The following is a 26,928-nucleotide window of genomic DNA, read 5'->3' as shown; positions in this document are numbered from 1 at the left end:
ACCTGTAAGCAATCTACCTCATTTTTCATTTTTGCTCAATTTTTTTTTGTATTGCTTAGTCTTGTTTATATTTTTGTTTTGTATTTCTATATCTTGTGTTTTGTATAGTCCATGTTTATATGTTTTTTTTCTTTAATCTCATTCATTACCTAGGTTTCCTAGCCTAGCCATACTCCCTTACTCCATTGTACCCCTGTAAGCCCCTTTTGTGTTTGTTTGGTACAGTATTGTGTACATTTTTTTCTTTTTGTTTTTCTTGTTTTTCCTGCAATCAGCTTTTTTTATGCAGTCAAGTATAGACCCAGAACTTAACCTCTTATCCACTATCTATGACAATAATCACTTTAATGATCTAAATTGCAGATATTTTGCAGCACATGATGTAAACAATGTATTAACTCATAGTCACAATATCTCTGTAATCAATTTGAACGTTAGATCCCTAGGTAAACACTTCGATGATGTTAGTGCCTTGATTGAAGCTATTGACAGCAAATTCTCTTTTATTATACTTACTGAAACATGGTTGAAAGATGATACTACTCAACTCTTTAACATGCCTAACTACTCAGCAATCCACAACTGTCGTCAACTTCAGAGAGGTGGTGGCACTGCTCTTTACTACCACCAAGAACTAACATGCTTAAAAGAAATTAGAACTAGAGACTTCTATGGGAAATATATCTTCGCCAACTTCAGAGTCAAGGGTGCCGAGTCTATCCTGTCTGTGGGTGCAGTTTATAGAATTCCTAACACTGATGTGTCCGAATTCAACTCAAACCTTAGAAATCTAATACTTGATAACAGACTGAACAAAAACCACCTAATTATCGCAGGGGACTTTAATATTGACCTCTGCGAGCCAGAACACCCTACTGCTGTTAGCTTCCTCAACTGTATGAATTCCTGCTTCCTCATACCCTTAATCACTAGACCTACTAGAATCACTGATAGCACTGCCACGACTCTAGATCACATCTGGACAAATATAACCTCTCCGCTTACTTCAGGTATAATCACCGATAGCACTACAGACCATTACCCCACATTTCTCTTAACTAACATTAGCAAACCACCTCTTGAGTCAAGAGAGATACGTTTTAGACTACACAATGAAACTGCTATAGACAATTTTATAACTGCTACTGATAATGTCAACTGGGAGTCCGAGTTAGGTAACATAGAGGACATCAACCTAGCAGTTCAATCTTCAAAAAACTCTTAGCCTTTATAATACCCACTGTCCTATGCTTACAAAACAAGTCACAACCAAAAGGCTTAACAATCCCTGGCTTACAAAGGGAATACTTAAATCTATTAATAAAAAACATGACCTTGAGAAAAAGTATAGGTTAGGAATTGTCTCCAAAGAATTCTCAAAGAATTACTCATTATTGCTATCTAAGATAATTAGACGAGCCAAAACTAAATACTACGAAGATAAATTTACCCAAATAAAGAGCAACATTAAACAAACTTGGAGAACAATTTCACAAATATTGGGATCAAAGAAGTCTTTAAATAACAAACCGACTCTCCTGTCTAATAACGATGGTCAGCTTTCAGCCTCTGATTCTGCTATTGAGTTCAATAGGTTCTTCTCTTCCATTGGTTCATCCCTTGCTAATGATATTCCATCTTCCAGTACTGACATTAAGGACTATCTTACAGGGAACTATCCCCAGTCTCTGTACCTAAAGCCTATTAATTCCATTGACGTCAATGAGATAATCCTTTCCCTTAAAACCAAGTCTGGTGCCCTTGAGGAGATACCAACTTTAATCTACAAAAAAGCCTCCAGATCTTTAGCCCCTGCTATTGCTTTGCTCTTCAACAAGTCACTTGAACTCCAAACCTTTCCAGATATTCTAAAAAAAAACGAGAGTAACGCCTGTCCACAAATGTGGTGATCTCACAGATGTTAACAACTACAGACCTATATCAATCCTGCCAAACTTGTCAAAATTTTTTGAAAAACTAATCTATAAGCAGCTTTACTCATATCTAGCCAAACTCAATATACTTAGCCCTTGCCAATATGGCTTCAGGCCCAAAAAAACACTAACGATGCACTTATTAGTATGCTTAACTCGATTCATACAGCTCTTGATAAAAATTAGTTCCCTGTTGGGTTATTTGTGGACCTGCGTAAAGCTTTCGATACTGTCAACCACCAAAACCTTCTTCTTAAATTACATCATTATGGTGTCAGAGGACACTCCCTACAATACCTCAAATCCTACCTTACTGACAGGCTCCAATGTGTTTCTGTGAATAATACAATTTCTCCCACCCTACCCATCAACATTGGTGTTCCCCAGGGCAGCATACTTGGCCCTCTCCTCTTTCTCATCTACATTAATGACCTTCCAAATGCCTCCCAACATCTCAAACCAATCCTATTTGCTGACGACACAACCTTCATTTACTCCAGTCCTGATCCCCTTGCTCTAAATGCCACAGTAAATACTGAGCTAAATAAAGTCCATCTGTGGCTAACTGCCAACAAACTCACCCTTAACATTGACAAAACTTTCTATATTCTGTTTGGCAATAAATCCTCTAATCAAATAAATCTCAAAATAAACAATACCCAAATTTGTAACAAATTAGATGGCAAATTCCTTGGCATTCTCATTGACCACAAGCTGAATTTCCAGGGACACATTCTAAACATATCAAAAAAAGTTTCAAAAACTGTGGGCATTCTTTCTAAGATCAGATATTATGTACCACGCCCTGCCCTGGTGACTCTCTATTACTCCCTTATCTATCCATATCTCAACTATGGTATTTGTGCTTGGGGCTCTACTACCCAAAATCACTTACGTCCTCTAATTACTCAACACAAAGCTGCTATTAGGACAATATCCAATTCTGGCCCCAGACATCACTCGGTACCCCTACTCAAATCCCTGAATATGTTAGACATTAAGTCACTGCACATTCTCTCATGTGTATTATACATATATAAAACGCTAAACTGTAATGCCAATCCTGATCTCAAAAGCTTCATAGAAGGTTGTAACAGAACCCATGAGCACCACACCAGAAATAAATACAGTTTTGATATTCCTAGAGTACGACTTAATCAAACCAGAAATGCTCTACAAATCAAGGGTCCCAGAATGTGGAATGACCTTCCCAACCATGTTATAGACAGTACCTCTCTCAACCAGTTTAAGTTAAAAACGAAGCTATACCTAATAAATTCCCTGTAACCTACCTTACCCCTCTATTGTCAACCCATTTATGTTTTTTGTTTTTCAAATCAACGCTGTTTGAATGTAATTTTCTGTAATAATTTGTAATTGTATTTGTGCTGTTTTCTCAACAATGTTCCCCCCTCTTTTACCTCTTTTTTTTTATTTGTACTCAACGCATTTTTTTCTTTTTACCCATTAGTTTTAAGCTTTAGTCAGTAGTGTTTTTTCCTGCCCGAAACGCTTTGCGTAATAGTGGCTTTAGGCATTGTATGTACTAGCTCTATCTATAAAGCCAACAAACTTTGTAAAATCTCTTTATGTATGTACCTTTGCCTAAATAAAAATTATTATTATTATTATTATTATATATCACTTTGTGCTTTAGGCCTGGTGGAGCTTGGTCCACCAGGCTGTTGTTTGGAGTGGCCCGCAGATCCACATACAGCCTGCATATGATATACAGTCTGTTGATCAATTGAACTACAGTAGTTAGTTTTTATCATCCGAATGCACCAATATGTGTTCATTCTTCCCAGATGAAGGAACTAGGTAATATTCATCATCTGAATGCACCATCTGAAGCTTTAACACACTCATGATACACGAGAGGTTTAAAAAACTTTTAAAACTTTTAAAACTTTTTGACCTATGTATTTAAAAGCAATTCTAAAGTTAAAAAGTGTAGCATAGGCCCCTCGCAGAATGTTCTTAATATGATCCTCAGGTTATAGTTTTCTATCTAAAACCACCCCTAGATCTCTTTCTTGATCAGAATTCTTTATAGATCTCTGTGGCGCAGTCATAGAAACTGAGTAAATTCGTTACACTGGACCTTCCAGATCGAATACCATGCTGACAGTCTGATATATCATTCAGTACGTCTGCATCTGAAATTGAGCAATACCGGATTTATTATTTGGTTTTATAAATTTTATACTTATAATCTTAACTTATTTCAGAGACCACGAGTAATCTGGGCTTCGAACTCAACAGAAAAGCCTTCCGTAGACCTGCTTCTTTGCTACATAATAGACAAAATTTAGTAAGTATTGATTTATTATGTGTTTGTTTATTTATTTATTTTTTCTTTATATACAAGAAGGTACATTGGGGGAGAGTACAATGACTTGAAGTTATACATTCTTGTAAAGCAACTAGCACTCATAGCGTTTCGGGCAGATCTAAGTATAGACCAAGGAACTTACCATCTTTTTTATTTCTGATGTTAACATTGTGTAACTGTAGATGAATTGCATTTGTTGATTTGCTCCCAAGTAAGATGTTGTAGGTCCTTTCTATGTTTAGTGTGAGTTTGTTGGTTGACATTAATAAGTGGATTTTTTTTTAATTTATTGTTTACATCATTATTTAATATGAGTGGGTTGGAGTCTGAGTAGATGAGGTTAGTGTCATCATTATCTCATATCTCAGTGATTTTGTCGTAATGGTCAAGTAGCTGTACTGTACAAGTAGAGGACATGAGAGATAGCTGTAAGAGGTATTTCAATATCTTCCTGCTCTAAATCCTTGTTGGCCTGGATTGTGGAGGTCATTGGTCTCTATAAAACTAGTAACCTGACTCCTGATCACTCTCAAATAATTTTATTATGTGGGATGTTAGTGCAACTGGTCTATAATTCTTTGCCAATGCTTGTGTTGTTTTGGTAGTGATGTGCAATGTGTTGTTTTGGTAGTGATTCGTCCAGTTCTGGTAGTAGTGCGGTTGTTGTGTGGTGTAGTACTTGTGTGCTTGTTAATGACTTGTATTCCAGTCTTGTGGGTATCTCCTTTCCCCTACGGGCCAACTGCTTTGTTCTTACCTAGCATTTTGCTTTGTTTGGGTATGAATGTTTGTGTGCCGTATATTTTGCAAAATTTGCCATATATCTCATTATTTACTCCTCTGCCTAGCAACAAGTCTGTCTAATTATACTCATTAACTGTTTTTCAAAGTTCCCCATAGTGTCCTTTATTGAAATCGAGTTCATGAACCGTTTCAATGTTCTTATTTTCTTCTAGATTATATCTTAAAGTATATTTAAATGTTATTGTTATTATTGTTATTAAATGTTATTGTGACATTGCATTGCAATTGAGCTATGTTGTTTACCATACCGTTCATTTCGTGAGTATAAGTATAGATGCCACACTTGTGACAGGTAAAACCATGCCTTTTTTGAAAAACAGCACCGTCTGTTGCACGTAAGAGCAACCCACACTATATTATGTTGCGATATTTCAATATTTCCTATTGCATTGATAATTTGAATTTTCATAGATTTCAATTTATTTTCATTTCGATTTAATAATTTTGTGTGACATTGCATTGAAATTGAGCTGTGTTGTTTACCATACTGTTCATTTCATGAGTATAGTTTATTTTTTTATTTTTTTCATTTCATTTTTTTAGCTGTTCTTATTTTTCAGTGATGGGAATATCAGATCATTTGATGTTCCCAATTTTCTGATGGAAGCATCAGACCATTATAGAATGCATCGGATGAGGTAGTTTGGAATGGTGGGGAGGACGAGAGGGGGGGATGGTGGGGAAGACGAGGGGACAGAGGAGAGGGTAATGGTGGGGAGGACGAGGGGACTGGGGAGTTGGGGATGGTGGGGACAGGGGAATGCTGGGGAGGACAAAGGGACAGGTGAATGGGAGATGGTGGGGGAGGAAGAAGGGACAGGGGAGGGGAAAATGGTATGGAGGACGATGGGACAGGGAAGTGGGAATAGTGGGGATGATGTGGGGACGGGGAAGTGGGAAGGACGAGAGGACTGTGGAATGGGGAATGGCAAAGTGAATTATAATTATATATATTAATTAATTCTTATAAATTTCCAGAAGCCTGTATCAACACCCACACTAATGCAACTGAAAGAGATGTTGAGACAAGTATTGCTGATATGTTGAAAAACGCCCCAAACAAACTCGGTGGAAACAGATACAAGGTAAAGTTTGCCAATTTGCTGTAGTCTAATTCAATTTCTTTTTAGTAATCTTTGAGAACATTTATGCTATGAATAAGATAAAATAATGTAACTGATTTTGACTAAATATGTAGATATATTTAATTTTCTGAGCACTAATAATGAAAGAAAACCAAAATAAGAGGTGGCTACTATCTCTAATAATGGGCTGGAATAATGCAGGATATAATAATAAATATATATAAATATGACAATGTCAGACCACGGAGGAAGAATGAAACAGGAATTTCCTTAAGTACTTTCGTATATTAAATACATCTTCAGAAGGTCCTTCTGAAGATGTATTTAATATACGAAAGTACTTAAGGAAATTCCTGTTTCATTCGTCCTCCGTGGTCTGACATTGTCACATTCTTAATCACGTGTTTATTTTCGTGATATACACACATATATATAAATATATATATATATATATATTTATATATATATATTTATTTATATAAATATATATATGATATATAGATTCTATATAGATTCTATTCTATTATTCTATTCTATTCTATTCTATAGTTTTATATAGATTCTTGTTTTAGTTTTTTTTTCTATAATATGGAAACGGTTTTTAATTAATAAATTAAATATTATATAATAAAATAATGTATTATTGAAAACAATTAGTAACAAACAATATTTCATTACAGGGTGGTGAAGCAAGAAGACATGTGCATCACACAGCAGACTTGGATATGACGAATACTGAAAATGGTGGCGAGCCTGGTGCATGGCGTACTGCTGAATCTTCTCTAATGTCTATATAGAAGAATCTATATGTGTCTATATATAGACACATATAGATTCCTATATATAACCTATATATATATATGTGTGTATATATATTATAATATATATATATATATATATATATATATATATATATATATATATATATATATATATACATATATATATATATATATATATATATATATATATATATATATATATTTATATATAGGTTAGATAGGTTAGGTTTGGTAGGGTTGGTTAGTTATCATATATCTACGTATAACTAGCTAGTTTTACCTTTATATATATATTATTTATATATATATATTATATAAAAAGTTTGTGAGGAAGACCTCTGGTGCCAATGTGGGGACCCATAGCCTCGGAGAAGAAAATAAAAAGTATTCAGAGGAGACCTTGTGGTCACTCACTAAACACTAATATTATCTTCTACCACCCCCATTCTTTTGTATGTACACATATATATTTGCTTTATTTGAACTTTGTTACAAAGAGGGAGTTACATATAGGTTACAAAGATGGTTATCATATATATATTATTTATATATATATTATTTATATATATATTATTTATATATATATATATATATATATATATTATTTATATATATATATATATATATATATATATATATATATATATATATATATATATATTATTTATATATAATTTATATATATACTATTTATATATATTATTTATATATATATATATATTATTTATATATAAATATATTTATATATAAATTTATTATTTATATATTTATATATATATTTATATATATATATATATATATATATATATATATATATATATATATATATATATATATATATATATATATATATATATATATATATATATATATATATATGCGAACAACTGAAAACATATGCAACTGAAAACTCACACCCCAGAAGTGACTCGAACCCATACTCCCAGAAGCAACGCAACTGATATGTACAAGACGCCTTAATCCACTTGACCATCACGACCGGACAAAATGAGGTGATAGCCGAGGCTATATGAACCACCCCACCGCCGGCACTCGGATAGTTATCTTGGGCATAGCATTTTACCAAATCACCTCATTCTTTTGGGGCACACGTGAGGAACACAAATGCGAACAAGCCTGAATGGTCCCCAGGACATATGCAACTGAAAACTCACACCCCAGAAGTGACTCGAACCCATACTCCCAGAATTGTTCGCATTTGTGTTCCTCACGTGTGCCCCAAAAGAATGAGGTGATTTGGTAAAATGCTATGCCCAAGATAACTATACGAGTGCCGGCGGTGGGGTGGTTCATATAGCCTCGGCTATCACCTCATTTTGTCCGGTCGTGATGGTCAAGTGGATTAAGGCGTCTTGTACATATCAGTTGCGTTGCTTCTGGGAGTATGGGTTCGAGTCACTTCTGGGGTGTGAGTTTTCAGTTGCATATGTCCTGGGGACCATTCAGGCTTGTTCGCATTTGTGTTCCTCACGTGTGCCCCAAAAGAATGAGGTGATTTGGTAAAATGCTATGCCCAAGATAACTATCCGAGTGCCGGCGGTGGGGTGGTTCATATAGCCTCGGCTATCACCTCATTTTGTCCGGTCGTGATGGTCAAGTGGATTAAGGCGTCTTGTACATATCAGTTGCGTTGCTTCTGGGAGTATGGGTTCGAGTCACTTCTGGGGTGTGAGTTTTCAGTTGCATATGTCCTGGGGACCATTCAGGCTTGTTCGCATTTGTGTTCCTCACGTGTGCCCCAAAAGAATGAGGAGATTTGGTAAAATGCTATGCCCAAGATAACTATCCGAGTGCCGGCGGTGGGGTGGTTCATATAGCCTCGGCTATCACCTCATTTTGTCCGGTCGTGATGGTCAAGTGGATTAAGGCGTCTTGTACATATCAGTTGCGTTGCTTCTGGGAGTATGGGTTCGAGTCACTTCTGGGGTGTGAGTTTTCAGTTGCATATGTCCTGGGGACCATTCAGGCTTGTTCGCATTTGTGTTCCTCACGTGTGCCCCAAAAGAATGAGGTGATTTGGTAAAATGCTATGCCCAAGATAACTATCCGAGTGCCGGCGGTGGGGTGGTTCATATAGCCTCGGCTATCACCTCATTTTGTCCGGTCGTGATTTTCAAGTGGATTAAGGCGTCTTGTACATATCAGTTGCGTTGCTTCTGGGAGTATGGGTTCGAGTCACTTCTGGGGTGTGAGTTTTCAGTTGCATATGTCCTGGGGACCATTCAGGCTTGTTCGCATTTGTGTTCCTCACGTGTGCCCCAAAAGAATGAGGTGATTTGGTAAAATGCTATGCCCAAGATAACTATCCGAGTGCCGGCGGTGGGGTGGTTCATATAGCCTCGGCTCTCACCTCATTTTGTCCGGTCGTGATGGTCAAGTGGATTAAGGCGTCTTGTACATATCAGTTGCGTTGCTTCTGGGAGTATGGGTTCGAGTCACTTCTGGGGTGTGAGTTTTCAGTTGCATATGTCCTGGGGACCATTCAGGCTTGTTCGCATTTGTGTTCCTCACGTGTGCCCCAAAAGAATGAGGTGATTTGGTAAAATGCTATGCCCAAGATAACTATCCGAGTGCCGGCGGTGGGGTGGTTCATATAGCCTCGGCTATCACCTCATTTTGTCCGGTCGTGATGGTCAAGTGGATTAAGGCGTCTTGTACATATCAGTTGCGTTGCTTCTGGGAGTATGGGTTCGAGTCACTTCTGGGGTGTGAGTTTTCAGTTATATATATATATATATATATATATGTCGTACCTAATAGCCAGAACGCACTTCTCAGCCTACTATTCAAGGCCCGATTTGCCTAATAAGCCAAGTTTTCATGAATTAATGTTTTTTCGTCTACCTAACCTACCTAACCTAACCTAACCTAGCTTTTTCTGGCTACCTAACCTAACCTTACCTATAAATATAGGTTAGGTTAGGTTAGGTAGGGTTGGTTAGGTTCGGTCATATATCTACGTTAATTTTAACTCCAATAAAAAAAAATTGACCTCATACATAGAGAAAAGGGTTGCTTTATCATTTCATAAGAAAAAAAATATAGTAAATATATTAATTCAGGAAAACTTGGCTTATTAGGCAAATCGGGCCTTGAATAGTAGGCTGAGAAGTGAGTTCTGGCTACTAGGTACGACATATATATATATATATATATATATATATATATATATATATATATATATATATATATATATATATATATATATATATATATATAATATATAATATATATAATTACTATTACACTACATTCTTATATATTACACTAATATATATATATATATATATATATATATATATATATATATATATATATATATATATATATATATATATATATATATATATAATATATATTATATAAATTATTTATATATATATATTATTTATATATATATTATATATATAATTATATAGGTCATATGTTTTTGTATTTTTGCTGATTTGTTAGTAAATAATAAAAGAAATATAAATTATTTGATTTTTTTACCCTTAAATTGGTTTTAATATTTAAACTGAAAACAATAATATAATATAAAAAAATATAAGAAAAATAATAATACATTATAAAATAAAATATAATAAAAATAATATAATATAATATAAAATAATATAATTTAATTTCAAGAAATTTAACTTTAAACACAAAGATGTGAAAAGGGTTCAGATAAGGCTCAAACCTTTCACAAGAGATTCATATTGGTGTATGAATGGATTATGAATGACTCATGTTAGGAGTGTAAAGTTGCCACAACATCTCAAATTAGTGTTAGATACATATGTCTTGGTTATAAGTTTTGGAAACCTATTTAAGTCCACACACAATATCGTATCTGATACGATAAAACAAACGTTTCCAATCCTTTCAAATACTTTCCAGATATGTTGTGGCAACCTAAAATTGTTTGCTGGGTTAGCAGTACAGACCGGACTAGAGGAAGAAAGGTGGCACAGAATCCTTACAGCATGTGAAGAAGTCTCTGACACTAATGCCCCCTTCACACTGGATGAGCTCAATCGGGCTAAGAAAAACTCCAAGGATACATCCCCTGGAGCCGACAAAATAACCTATAAAATAATTAGAAACCTCGGCCCAGAGGGAGACGCTGCATACCTTAGGTTAATTAATTTAGCCTGGACTTCTCAAACTAGACCTTCTGCTTGGAATAGAGCAGACATAGTGCCGATCCCAAAACCCAAAGATCCTGCTAATCCCAGGCCCATCTCTCTCCAAAGCTGTGCAGCCAAGACGGCTGACAGAATGGCACTCAACAGACTGGAGTGGAAAATGCCTAAACTGCACCATGATATGTATGCCTATAGAAGAGGGGTTGGCACAGTGGAATGTATTACAAATCTGTTAGCCCAATTGAATGACAGACCAGGAATGCTGATATTCCTGGACCTCGAAAAAGCCTTTGAACTGGCTAGTGCCCCAGCTATTCTCTGCTGCCTCATTGACAAAGAGGTCAGAGGCAACCTGCTCTCCTGGACCAAAAACTGTCTTATAAACAGAGAAGCAAGAGTAAAACTTCATGGCACAGTCTCTGAGTACAAAAGACATGAAAATGGTACACCGCAAGGAGGTATTCTCAGCCCTCTTCTCTTCAACTGTTTAATGGAAAGAATAATGAGGTTGAAACTTCCACATCACTGCAGGCTGCTAAATTACGCGGACGACTTTGTCATCATCATAAAAGGAAGGGATGCGGCGCGCCTTGCACCCAAATGCTTAGATGCATCAGTAAAGAGGCAAAACAGATTGGGATCAAACTCAATCCCTCAAAGTCAAAGGCCATGCCCATAAAAATAGCGAAGCCCAACATCCAACTCACAGTACAGGGTCAACCAATTGAATGGATCGACACCTATCAGTATCTAGGAATCATCCTGAACACACACATGAATTTTAATACTGAGGTCACTTACTTGAGAGAGCGAACTGCGGCCCGGACGGCAATCCTCAGGTCGCTAACCTCCCTTTCTGGAGGAGCCAATCTGCAAGTCCTTCGCACATACTATGTACAGGCAGTCTGATCAGTGATCGATTATGCCGCACCTGCACTCACAAATCTATCACACCAACAGTGGAAAAAGCTTGAAGTTGCCCAAAACAATGCTATGAGAGCCGCACTGGGAGCCCCCATGTGGACCAGGCTTGAAACTCTTAGACTGGAGACGGGTTTGCCCTCTCTACAAGAAAGAATATCACAAAGGACAGCTACAATTGTCATTAAGATAATTATTTCTTCTGATCCAATCCCAGTATGGCAGGCCTTGGTGGTTGGACTAGGCCAAAACAATGGAAACTCTTAGGTTGCAAGAGCAGGAAAAGTCCTAAACAGACTACATTTAAAAAACATGATTCTTGATAGAGAGGGTGATCATCCACACCCAAATTACACTCCTTCCGCACCGTGGGAAGAGCCTACTTTCAAAATAGTAATAGAAAGTCTCCTAATGAAAAAGGCTGCCTATGATCCGACAATCCTATGGCGCATAATAGAAGAGCAAATGTATAGCATAGCAGTAGCAGGAGCCACCCACATCTTCACAGACAGATCGGTGGACACAGAATATGAGAGTGCTGGCGCTGCTCTTTGCATGGCCAGCGTACAGGCATATTGGAGACTAGGAGGACTAGTATCATCAACCCAAACTGAGCTGTTTGCCATACAACAGGCATTCGCATATGTGATTGCACAAAACACTCAAAATGCAATCATACACACAGACTCAAAAGCTGCACTTCAAATACTAGGACAAAAACAGTGGAAAGATAATGTGGAAATAATTACCACCATTTTGTATCCTGGAGCAGTCGCTAAAGGCAAAGGACTCAACATAACTTTAAACTGGATCCCATCCCATATTGGAATCTCATTAAATGAAAAAGCTGATGAAATTGCTAAATTGGCAACTCGTCATCCAGTGATACATAAAACAATTCAACCCAGCCTAGAGAACATAAAAAACATCATCACCAAAAAACTCTCACATCTCAACAAAGCCTACCTACACCAGAGAATAGCTGAAGGTTCGCCATCTGCAATATGGTATCTTCAGGCAACCAAATTAGAAAGGTTAAATATCCCAAAAGGAATCCACAGGGAAATAGCAATTAGGTTATATAGACTGCGTCTAGGTTACAGATGCAACTGGGAGATTGGTGAACCCCGACAGAGAGAGTGCATTTTCTGCCAAACTGTCACAGAAAAGCCATTACTTCATTATCTTCTGGAATGTGAAGCAACCAATGACCTTAGAAGAGCTTTAAGAGTTCCTGTATCATGCAGTGGCCACCCTGAAGCCATCAACACAGCCACTCTCCTGGTCAACAAAGGTGTCCAGCAGCCGGCCACCCTCATAAAGACTGTGAAGCAGTATCCTCCCCCACGATAACAGCTTGATGGTTAAATGCAACCTCAGAATACTGAGAAAAAAAATTGTACCACTTACGGGCTATTCATGCCCGTGCCACCTCTTGGGTGGCTTAATCTTTATCAATCAATCAATCAGACCACACACACCATTTGGTCATCATTTGGTCCGGGAGACATCTCCCGTCACGCAGGGTGCAGTTGCACCTCCACAGATCCCCAGTATCAGCTCTTGATACTGGTAATGGCTCAAAAGGGCCACCACTTACGGGCTATTCATGCCCGTGCCCCCTCTTGGGTGGCTTAAGCTTCATCAATCAATCCTCATCACATACAGTTACAGCCCCGCTCCTGTGCCAGGTAAGTTCACTACGGGCTCACCATAGCCCGTGCTACTTGAAAGTTTTTGTTCCCAGTAGCTGAATTTTAAACAACAACAATCCTCATCACAATCAACTTGAGAATGGTCCTGGACGGACCGAAACCTCGTCGTCCCTTCACCTACATAAGAACATAAGAACATAAGAACAAAGGTAACTGCAGAAGGCCTATTGGCCCATACGAGGCAGCTCCTATTCTATAACCACCCAATCCCACTCATATACTTGTCCAACCCGTGCTTGAAACAATCGAGGGACCCCACCTCCACAATGTTACGCGGCAATTGGTTCCACAAATCAACAACCCTGTTACTGAACCAGTATTTACCCAAGTCTTTCCTAAATCTAAACTTATCCAATTTATATCCATTGTTTCGTGTTCTGTCCTGTGTTGATACTTTTAATACCCTATTAATATCCCCCCGGTTATGTCCATTCATCCACTTGTAAACCTCTATCATGTCACCCCTAACTCTTCGCCTTTCCAGTGAATGCAACTTAAGCTTTGTTAATCTTTCTTCATATGAAAGATTTCTAATATGGGGAATTAACTTAGTCATCCTACGCTGGACACGTTCAAGTGAATTTATATCCATTCTATAATATGGCGACCAAAACTGAACTGCATAATCTAAATGGGGCCTAACTAGAGCAAGATATAGCTTGAGAACCACACCAGGTGTCTTGTTACTAACGCTGCGATTAATAAATCCAAGTGTCCGATTTGCCTTATTACGAACAGTTATGCATTGATCCTTTTGTTTTAAATTCTTACTAATCATAACTCCCAGATCCCTTTCGCAATCCGACTTCGCAATCACAACACCATCTAGCTCGTATCTTGTAACTCTATCATCATTACCTAACCTCAGAACTTTACATTTATCAGCATTAAACTGCATCTGCCAATCCTTTGACCATTTCAAAACCCTATCTAGATCAACTTGAAGTGATAGTGAGTCCTCCTCCGAATTAATTTCCCTACCGATTTTCGTATCATCGGCAAATTTGCAAAAGTGTGTGGTCTGGTCAACAGAGAGGTATTAAAAGTATCAACAGGGTATTAAAAGTATCAACACAGGACAGAACACGAAACAATGGATATAAATTGGATAAGTTTAGATTTAGGAAAGACTTGGGTAAATACTGGTTCAGTAACAGGGTTGTTGATTTGTGGAACCAATTGCCGCGTAACATTGTGGAGGTGGGGTCCCTCGATTGTTTCAAGCACGGGTTGGACAAGTATATGAGTGGGATTGGGTGGTTATAGAATAGGAGCTGCCTCGTATGGGCCAATAGGCCTTCTGCAGTTACCTTTGTTCTTATGTTCTTATGTTCTTATGAGAGTAAGTATAAATGGAGTCAAGTCAGAGTGGGAAAATGTTGTAAGTAGAGTGCCTCAAGGCTCTGTCCTGGGATCTATGTTGTTTATAATATATATAAATGATTTAGATTCAGGTTTGAGTAGTAACACTTGCAAATTTGCCGATGATACAAAAATCGGTAGGGAAATTAACACGGCAGAAGACTCACTATCACTTCAAGTAGATCTAAATAGGGTTTTGAAATGGTCAAAGGATTGGCAGATGCAGTTTAATGCTGATAAATGTAAAGTTTTGAGGCTAGGTAATGATGATAAAAGTTACAAGATACGAGCTAGATGGTGTTGAGATTGCGAAGTCGGATTGCAAAAGGGATCTGGGACTTTTGATTAGTAAGAATTTAAAACAAAAGATCAATACATGAATGTCCGCAATAAGGCAAATAGAAGACTGGGATTTATTAATCGAAGCGTTAGTAATAAGACACCTGATGTGGTTCTTCAGCTATATATAGCTCTGGTTAGGCCCTATTTAGATTAAGCAGTTCAGTTTTGGTCACCGTACTATAGAATGGATATAAATTCCCTTGAACGTGCCCAGCGTAGGATGAAAAGTTAATTCCCCAAATTAGAAATCTTTCATATGAAGAAAGATTAACAAAGCTTAAATTGCATTCACTGGAAAGGCGAAGAGCTAGGGGTGACATGATAGAGGTTTACAAGTGGATTACTGGACATAACAAAGGGGATATTAATAGGATATTAAAAGTATCAACACAAAACAGAGCACGAAACAATGGATATAAATTGGATAAGTTTAGATTTAGGAAAGACTTGGGTAAATACTGGTTCGGTAACAGAGTTGTTGATTTGTGGAACTAATTACCGCAGAACGTGATGGAGGTTGGGTCCCTCGATTGTTTCAAGCATAGGTTGGACATGTATCTGAGTGGGATTGGATGGTTATAAATAGGAGCTGCCTAGTATGGGCCAATTGGCCTTCTGCAGTTACCATTGTTCATATGTTCTTATCTTGCTCTGGTTAGGCCCCATTTAGATTATGCAGTTCAGTTTTGGTCGTCGTACTTATAGAATGGATATAAATTCTCATGAACGTGTCCAGCGTAGGAGGACAAAGTTAATTCCCCAAATTTGAAATCTTTCATATGAAGAAAGATTAACAAAGTTTCAATTGCATTCACTGGAAACGCAAAGAGTTAGGGGTGACATGATAGAGGTTTACAAATAGATGAATGGACATAACAAGGGGGATGTTAATAGGGGTTTAAAAGTATCAACACAAGACAGAACACGAAACAAGGGGTATAAATTGGATAAGTTTAGATTTAGGAAAGACTTGGGTAAATACTGGTTCGGTAACAGGGTTGTTAATGTGTGGAACCAATTACCGCATAACGTGGTGGAGGTGGGGTCCCTCGATTGTTTCAAGCGTGGGTTGGACATGTATATGAGTGGGATTAGGTGGTTATAAAAAGGAGCTGCCTCGTATGGGCCAATAGGCCTTCTGCAGTTACTTTTGTTATTATTGATTTTCTTCATTGCAAGTTGTTATTGTTGTTCTAGATTTATCTACTCTAAAAGGAACTTTTTTCTAATTTAGTAACTAAAATTTTCATGTAGCACGGGCTATGGTGAACCGGTAAACCAATACACATCACTGCAACCGATGATGATTTCATAAATATTTCCATTTCGTCTGGTACATGTAGAGGTGAGGTGGACGCGAGAGTTTTAACATAAATAGATCTTGTCATAAGAAAATCTGTGGACCTGAAATGAACCATTAAAAACAAAGGGGAAGACAGACCATATCAACACTTTCGGCAGCCTCCTCCATGGGAAAAATCGAATATAAAGATAATCATTGAAGGATTACCAGTTAAAAAAACAGCATGTAACTCGCAGAGGCTCAAGGAAGTAATAGAACAACAAATGGAAAACATCTCAAGACCTACAACGACTCACATCTTCTCAGCCGGATCAGTTGATCAAGAAAGAGGTTCTGCTAGGGCAGCAGTTTACACTACCAACCACGAAGCTTACTGGAGCATGAATAGTGGGTGCTCAACATTGCAAACAGAATTATATGTCCTGAAGGAGGCAATAAACTATACAGTTGAGAATAATTTACATGATGTCATCATTCATACCGACTTTAAATCTTTGCTCCAGGCATTGTTATCCAGTCAGCACAGAGATAATATACAACTCCTCACGGAAATTCAACATATAGGAAAAGAAGCCGATAATCTGGGGCTGTCAATCACCTTAAATTGGATAACACATTGGCATAGATGGTAATGAAAAGGCAGACTCACTAGCAAAAACTGCCAGTGCTCTATCTGTTGCACAGGATCAAATACCTCCAAGTTTCACACAGATTAAGGAGCAAATCAAGAAGAAAATATTCTCAACTATCAAAAGTCGTCACAGAGCCAAAGTAGCGGAAGGAAGATCTACTGCGATATGGTACGAACAAGCCACTAGTTACTCCTCTTTCAAGCCTGGCAAAAAGATATCCAGAGACATTGCAGTAGCCATAACAGACTCAGATTTGGTTACATGAGCTGCTGTGAGGTAATGAACCCAATAGATACAGAGTGTCACATCTGTGAAACAGAAGCAGAGGCGCCACTGTTGCATTACTTACTGGAATGTGAAGCTACTGAAGCCCTGCGCATCAAACTCAACATTAATCCAATGACAGCAGCTGCGTTAGATGCACATTCCACCGCGACTACAACGATTAGAAAAGCCGTTGAGGAATGGGACTCACTATAGTGAGCATTCTGCATCTACATCCGCTACCAAGATAATGTTAATAAAACAAGTCTAAAACCAGTGCACTAAAACAGAAGCGATAAATAAACAGGGAAAAAGGAGGAATCCCCTCCTCCATTTTAAACTTAGACCCAAATATCACAGAAACAAGGTTATCGCGAATAACCGAACTCAATTACTGGCTCACCATAGCCCGTGCTACATGGACACTTCGTTCTGAGTAGCTAAATCTGAAACAATAACAGCAATAAGAAAATCTGGCAGAAAAACGTTGATCGGACTGTGTGTAAACTGGTTAGAAGATAGTGTGTTGGTAATCCATTCTGTTAAGGATACATGCTGTCATCCCATTTCTACCTCCTAACATGGCAGTTAAAATTGATATGAGCCTGGAAGATTATATAAAAACTCGAATGAATGTGGTTGTTTCAAGAACAGGTCGAGTGTTCTAGTATACATGGTAAGTTCTGCTTACCAAAAATGGCCCACTAGATACTCAGATTAGTCGCCGAAGCTTCAGCGTTCAAGCAAGCTCTGCATCTCACATATTTAAAGTTTGAGAATAGGTTGAGGACGTTTCGTCCCCAAGGCCTCTAATCATTCGCTTTACCGGATGAAATTCTTCCCATGAGTTCCAGCTATCCTGAGGGAAACTTCGGAGAGAACCAGCTACTGGATGATTCGATTAGTCTTTCGCCCCTATACCCAACTCCGACGATCGATTTGCACATCAGAATCGCTACGGACCTCCACCAGAGTTTCCTCTGGCTTCATCCTGGCCAGGCATAGTTCAAAATCTTTCGGGTCCCAACAGACTGCTGGAATCCTAGCGGTCGCTTATACAAGAATGTAACAACTCTTGTATATATCTCAAAAAAAAATCTATTCCATTCTACGCTATATCTGATTGTGATCACTGTTCCCTAGCTCACTCCCTATGTGTTGCGTACGAAAGCATTAGTATTCCAGTATTTTGTAGCATTCCACTAAAATTAAAGTCACCCATGACACAAATATTGCTAGACCTAGATGCTTGTTACGACCCTGGTTTCTTAATTGGCGCTGCCAGGGAACCAGAGGTCAAATTGAATTCTTTTATATTCATGCAGGGATCAGTCACTCAAGTATTTTGTTAGTGATGACTGAGTAATTTTGTGTGAGTTCTTAATTAAATAAATATTAGAACATTAATTGATAGGATTAGATTATGTAAGAGGGATACTTAATTGATAATAATTCAAGGTATCTTATTTCCTTGATGTGTTTTTGTTTCCGTCTCCCCTGCCAGACGTAGGAATAATCTTGCTGCTCACAGAGTTGGCAGACTCTGTGCTTGTTGAATATTTATATAATATAGAGCTAGTTGTTAGCTATTGCTAAAGTAACAAGTAAATGAATATCTGGGAAGACTTGTAATAATTGTTACTGTACGATCAGTTGAGTATCTTTCAGGCAGCAAGCATGGAGGACAAACAAATACAAAGATCTTTTTAGGTAAAGTATATACATACAAGGTGAAATACAAAAGTTGATGGATTTATAGATAGAGCTAGTACATACAATGCCTAAAGCCACTATTACGCAAAGCGTTTCGGGCAGGAAAAACACTAAAACTAAAACTTAATACTAATTGAGATTAAGGTATAAATTGTGTTGAGAAAAAATCAGAAAAAAGGGGGGGGGTTAACATGGCAGAAAAAAACAATCAATTTGGTCAACAAACAGCATTGTTTAAAATCATAGACATGGGTTGACACTTAGGGGTGAGGTAGGTTACATTGAGTTAATTAGGTGGTACTTAGTTTTTATCTTAAACTGGTTGGGAGAGGTACAGTCTTTAACAAAATTGGGAAGGTCATTCCACATTCGAGGTCCCTAGATTTGTAAAGCATTTCTAGTTTGACTAAGTTGTACTCTTGGAATATCAAATAGGTATTTGTTTCTGGTGTGGTGCTGATGGGATCTGTGACAACCTTCTAGGAAGCTTTTAAGGCCAGGATTGACATTACAGTTCAGTGTTTTATATATATAAAATACACATGAGAGGATGTGCAGTGACTTAATATCTAACATATTCAGTGATTTGAGTAAGGGTACCGAGTGATGTCTGGGGCCAGAGTTAGATATTGTCCTAATAGCAGCTTTGTGTTGAGTAATTAGAGGACGAAAATGATTTTGGGTAGTAGAACCCCAAGCACAAGTACTATAGTTGAGATAAGGATAGATGAGAGATTAATAGAGTGTCTTCAGGGCAGGGCAGGGATCATAATATCTGATCTTAGAAAGAATGCCAACAGTTTTTGAAACTTTTTTTGATATATTTAGAATGTGTCCCTGGAAATTCAGCTTGCGGTCAATGAGAACGCAAAGAAATTTGCCATCTACTTTGTTACAAATTTGGGTATTGTTAATCCTGAGATTTATTTGATTTGAGCAATTATTGCCAAACAAAATATAGAAAGTTTTGTCAATATTGAGGGTGAGTTTGTTGGCAGTGAGCCAGCTATGGCCTTTATGTAGCTCAGTATTCATTTTTTTTTTGAGATATATACTGCTGCTATTTGAGATTGCACTGCTAGGTTGATGTCCCCTATGTTACCTAATTCGGACTCCCAGTTGACATTAGCAGCAGCTATAAAATTGCCTATAGCAGTTTCATTGTGCAGCCTAAAGCTTATCTCCCTTGTCTCTAGAGCTGGTTTGTTAATGTTAGGAGAAATGTGGGGTAATGGTCTGTAGTGCTATCGATGATTATCCCTGAAGTAAGCAGAGAGGTTACGTTGGTTCAGATGTGATCAAGAGCTGTGACAGTACTATCAGTTATTCTAGTAGGTTTAGTGATTAAGGGTATGAGGAAGCAGTAATTCATACAGTTGAGGAAGCTGGCAGCAGTAGGGTTTTCAGGCTCGCAGAGGTCAATATTAATGTTCTCTGCGATAATTAGATGGTTTTTGTTCAGTCTGTTATCTAGTATTAGATTTCTAAGATTAGAGATGAATTCAAACACATCAGTGTTAGGAATTCTATAGACTGCTCCCACAGTCAAGACAGACTCAGCACCCTTAACTCTGAAACTGGGGAAGATATACTCCCCACAGTAGTCTCTAGTTCTAATTACTTTTCAGCATGTTAGTTCTTGGTGGTAGTAAAGAGCAGTACCACCACCTCTCTGAATTGGTCGACAGTTGTGAATTGCTGAGTAGTTTGGCATGTTAAAGATTTGAGAAGTATCATCTTTTAACCACGTTTCAGTAAGTGTAATAAAAGAGAATTTGTTGTCAATAGTTCCAATCAAGGCACTAACATCATCGAAGTGTTTGCTTAGTGATCTTACATTAAGTTAATTACAGAGATATTGTAATTATGTGTTAATACATTGTTTACATCATGAGTTGTAGAATATCTGCAATTTTGATCAATAAAGTGAAGATTGTCATAGATAGTGGATAAGAGGTTTAGTTCTGGGTCTATACTTGTTTGCATAAGAAGGCTGGTTGTAGGAAAACAAGGCAAGAATGGCATTTACAAAACAAAATTTTGATATATAAGGGGGGGAAATAAAAATTTAAACAAGATTATACAAGACAAACACAAAATGAATAAAAAATGAAAAATGAGGTAGATTGCTTACAAGTACTCTCAGGTACACTGTAAGTAATAATTTGCATTTTGAGACACAGGCAAGGCCAGGGGTACAATGGAGAAAGGGAGTATGGCGAGGCTAGGCAACCTAGATAATAAATGAAAGCAAAGAAAAAAGTTGAATAATAAACATAGGCAAGTTTAATCTAATGATTATTAACTATAAATAGTTTAGTTATGATCCTATAATTAATAAGAACTAGAGAAAATATTAATGCACTCATTTAATTAAGTCCAATAACTGACTAATATCAATTAAATTACAATTTACTTTAAAAAAGTGTAACAAAGAGACTTTGGATACCTAGCCCACACTAGGTGACAAGGGGGTTAATTATGTTGACTCAATGAGAGTGATAATAAGGTGGGGCAAACCACATTGGGAGAGGAAAGTGTTGAGGTTATCCTCATTAGCAATTGTAAACATTTTACCTTCCGAGGTCTTTCTCACTTTAATCACGCCATCTCTAACGAAGCACTGATGAATCGCAGCTGGGTTTTGTTTACGGATTTGACGCAGGCGGTGCAGGATTTGCTGTCTTTTTCTAGTCAAGCACTCGTTGATGTAGATTCCCTTTCGTTGGGATGCAGCCGTCTGGACTAGATGCGATTTTGTGGACTGGGAAGCTAGCTTGAGGCGAATTTTTAGCTGGTTTAGACCTGATGGATTCGTTTTGCCTACTCTGTATGCAGCAATAATGTCTGTTTTATTTAGAGTGACACGCAATTCGTCTTTTATGAGAGCATAACTATTTCAATACACTTTTCACCTTCACGTTCCACAGGAATAACTTGGGACGACACAATAACAGAGTCGAGCAACTTTTGCTGGTCCTGTTCATCCTGGGAGATGGAATGTTGGGCGGATAATGTACCGATACATGAAGTCATTTTGTTGAGAGCTTCCTCTTGTTTTTTTATGGCTTCATCAGTTTTTAGACGCAAATTTTCCCTCACGGAGAACATTCAAGTCATGCTGGAGTTGATCTTGGCTTGCCTTAAAGCTTCTAATATCCTCCCGGAGAATTGTTATTTCTTGTTGTTGTTGATTAAGGCTCGCGACGTTCGCTTGATTCTCAGTTTGAAGACTGAGGAGCTAGAAAGCTTCTCCCTCTTTCTTCTTTGCTGAGTCTGGATTCCTAGCGGTCGCTCCCGACCTTGTGGGTTTTGTTCCTCACCTCTTCTCCTCCTCCTCTCTTCTCTCTCTCTCCTTACTCTGTTACCAAGTTAAGTACCTAACCATTGAGTATTAGTGCCACCGTGTTCTAGGTTATTTAGTGGTGTCTTCTTAAGCCAGTGTTAAGCCCAAACTTTAACTCTGGGGTGGCTTAAGGTGACCGACCACGAGTACCAATATTTACTGTGATTTCTAAGTGTTTTCTAGTGTCCCTTCAGGAATGTAATCTTTACCCTAAGTTGCAGTTTGTAACTCTTGTATCCTGCCTATGGGGATTCAAAGGGGTTAACGTAAGATCGAGTGGTAAAGCAATTTGTTGCATTCTTGCATTGCTATATCTTTTGTATGGGGGGTATTAGGGGGTAATAAATAAGTTCTAAGGTTATTGTGGATTTTCCATTTACCCTATTTGGAAGGGAGTAGGTTGATATCTCTTAGACAACAGATAGATTAAGAAAAGTATTATTTGCAGGGAATTGTCTTCCCTGGGGGCCGGGCCTAACCTAACTTCCACTACTTTAGGAGCTCATTGACCTTAGCTATTACCCCTCACAGAACAACCACCAGTTCCCCATAATAATTGTGACCCTGTCCTGGTATTAAAGCCTCGATTGGGGAACACTATGTTTCACAAGTACGAAGGTCCCTATATGGTGAGAGAAAAGGTTGGGGACCTCACATACAAAGTAAGGCACTCTGACAAGCATAACCAGGTGATGCTTGGACACTTGAACCGTCTGAAGAAGCTCCAGGGCCCCCATGCCAATCGCTCTAACTAATGTTTTCTTTTCGAGTGAGGGAGGAGATAATTGTTCTGGGGACCCAAATAAACCCATTTTCGATCATTCTAGTTCTGTGAATGCTGTGGAGGAGAGGCTGTCCCATTTGCAGATGTTCCAGCATGAGAAGGTGCAGTTGTTAATTGACGAATTTTCCAGTCTGTTCGAGGAGGTCCCGACCCAGACTGATGCCATATTCCATGATGTCAAGTTGACTGACTACACCCATATTCGTCTTCAACCCTACAGAATGAATCCGGAAAAGACGGCCATCGTGCGGCAAGAAGTAGACTTTCTGCTGCATCACGGACTTATCTGGCTGAGCCGGGGCTCATGGTGCTTGCCCTGCCTTTTGGTTTCCAAACCAGACGGCTCCTGGCGATTATGTACCGACTATTGGCAGCTCAACAAGGTGACCATCGTGGATACCTACCCGCTGCCCCTCCTAGAGGACTGTATCGATGAGATTGGTAATGCCGGCTTTATATCGAAGTTTGATCTCTTGAGGGGGTATTTCCAAATCCCACTCACCGAACGTGCCAAACAACTAACTGCGTTAGTAATACCCGATTATGTGTTTTTGAATATCAGGTGTTATTTTTGGGACTGCGGAATGCTTCAGCAACGTTCCAGTGGTTAATGAACTCTCTGCTGGCAAATGTGCCAAATTGTCGGGCGTATTTAGATGACAATGTGCTTTTTGATAGAAATTGGACAGGACACATAGCAGGATTATGCCAGTTTTTCACAATTTTGAAAAGTGCAAACTTAACGTTATACGCAAAAAAAATGTCATTTTGGTCAAGGCACAGTGACATACCTCGGTTATGAAGTGGGCCAAGAAAAAGTGTTACCTCGGCAGATAAGATCAGTGCCATTCTGGAGTATCCAGTGCTCCAGGACAAAAAAGACGTGCAACGGTTGATTGGTATGTGTGCATACTACTGACGTTTTTGTCAGGATTTTTCAAGTGTGGCAACTCCATTAACTAACTTGTTGCAAAAGACTGTGTCAAATTTAAGTGGTCAACAGACTGTGCAGAGGCTTTTAAAAACTTTAAATTGATCTTAGCTTCTGCCCCAGTGCTCACTAGTCCAAGGTGCAACAAATCATTTAAAGTTCATGTCGATGTGTCTGATTCGGGAGCTGGTGCAGTGTTTTTTGCAAACTGGGGATGATCAAGTGGACTATCCTGGGTACTATTACTCTGTGAAATTTGACAAGGCTCAATGCAATTATTCAGTGGTAGAAAAAGAAGCGTTGGCGCTAATGTTAGCTTGTCAAAAAACTTAAATATATCTCACAGCTAATATTGTGAAGTGTTTCCGGACCGTAACCCACTAGTATTTATCCATCAGATGAAAGAGAAAAATAAACGGATCCTAAGGTGGGCGTTATATCTACATGACTTCAACCTTACCATTATCCACTTACCAGGTCGGCTAAACGTGATAACTGATGCACTTTCCCGGTTACCTGAGTTACATCCATCTGAGCCACAGGAAGGTTGGGATGTCATATCTACTGATATGTTTTAGTTTATTTTTGTTTAGGTTCTCCAGTGACATTAAATATTCCTCGTTAAAATTCTTTCTTTCCCTTTTTTGTGTATTTTTCTTTCAAAGAGATTTTGTCTTTTTAGATTTCTTTTATTGCCTATGTTTTTTCTTTTTATCTTTGTATGATCTTACAAAAATATGACTACTATTCTAGTTACCACATTTTTTTTGAGGAGGGTTTAGTGTTATGACCCTGGTTTCTTAATTGGCGCTGCCAGGGAACCGGAGGTCAAATGGGATTCTTTTATATTCATGCAGGGATCAGTCACTCAAGTATTTTGATAGTGATAGGCCCTGACTGAGTAATTTTGTGTGAGTTCTTAATTAAATAAATATTAGAACTTTAATTGATAGGACTGGATTATGTTAGGGGGATACTTAATTGATAATAATACTTATATTCAAGGTATCTTATATCCTTGATGTGTTTTTGTTTCCGTCTCCCCTGCCAGACGTAGGAATAATCTTGTTGCTCACAGAGTTGGCAGACTCTGTGCTTATTGAATATTAATATAATATAGAGCTAGTTGTTAGCTATTCTTAGAATTGTTAAAGTAACAAGTAAATGAATATCTGGGAAGAATTGTAATGATTGTTACTGTACGATCAGTTGAGTAATTTTCAGACAGCAAGCATGGAGAAGCTAGACACCTTCTTCTCTCTTCTTGGCTGAGTCCCGAGCGGTCGCTCCCGACCTTGTGGGTTTTGTTCCTCACCATTTCTCCTCCTCCTCTCTTCTCTCTCCTTACTCTTTTACCAAGTTAACTACCTAACCATTGAATATTAGTGCCACTGTATTCTAGGTTATTTAGTGGTGTCTTCTTAAGCCAGTGTTGAACCCAAATTTTAAGTCTGGGGTGGCTTAAGGTGACTGACCACTTGTACCAATATTTACAGTGATACCTAAGTGTGTTCTAGTGTCCCTTCAGGAACGTAGACTTTACCCTTAGTTGCAGTTTGTAACCCTTGTATCCTGCTTACGTGGATTCCAGTGGGGTTAACGTAAGATCGCGTGGTAAAGTAATTTGTGGCATTCTTGCATGGCTGTACTTTTTGTATGGGGGGTTATTAGGGGGTAATAAATAGCTTCCAAGGATATTGTGGATTCACCATTTACCCTATTTGGAAGGGAGTAGGTTGATCTCTCTTGGACAACAGATAGATTTAGAAAAGTATTATTTGCTGAGAATTGTCTTCCTTGGGGGCTGGGCCTAACCTAACTTCCACTATATTAGAAACTCCTTGACCTTAGCTATTATCCATCACAGAACAACCACCAGTCCCCCATAACAATGCTCTTTATATTCCATCCCATAGGTGCTTTGCTTCCATACTGTCTAAGTTTGATGGCCTGTATATAACTCCTATTATAAAAGTTTACCCTTAGTCCTATTATAAGATCATTTGCTTTTTCGTTTAATTCTATAAAATAGTTTCTCTGTGTGGCTAACTTTTAATTCCCTCTTTGAGACTACATTTCAAATTTTCCCTAACATATATGGCTAATCCCCCTCCTCGTCTAATATATCTATCTGTGTGAAATAGTTTAAATCCATTTATTTGATATTCAGCTAATAGTTGTCTATTTTCTACATTTATTCACGTTTCGTTAGGTGCAATAATATCTATTTTTTCTGTGCAGACAAGAGCCTTTAAATCGTTTATTTTGTTTCTTAGACTTCTACTGTTAGTGTAATATAACCTAAGTGTATTGTTATTATGAGGACCTACTCTTTCCCCTGATCATTTTACCATTTTTTTCCCCGTCACAAACGCATACTTTTATTACCTCCATTCTCCATATCTATTCCCATACCACTATGTACTAACAGTTTAAACCCAAACGCAAACAAACGCCTCCAACCACTGGTTCCAACGAGTTCGCAACAACATCAACCCCAGCAATCGATAGATGCTCCCCATCC

The sequence above is a fragment of the Procambarus clarkii genome, chromosome 19 (assembly GCF_040958095.1).
Source record: "Procambarus clarkii isolate CNS0578487 chromosome 19, FALCON_Pclarkii_2.0, whole genome shotgun sequence".
Classification (NCBI taxonomy): domain Eukaryota; kingdom Metazoa; phylum Arthropoda; class Malacostraca; order Decapoda; family Cambaridae; genus Procambarus; species Procambarus clarkii.
This window is presented reverse-complemented; position numbering follows the sequence as displayed.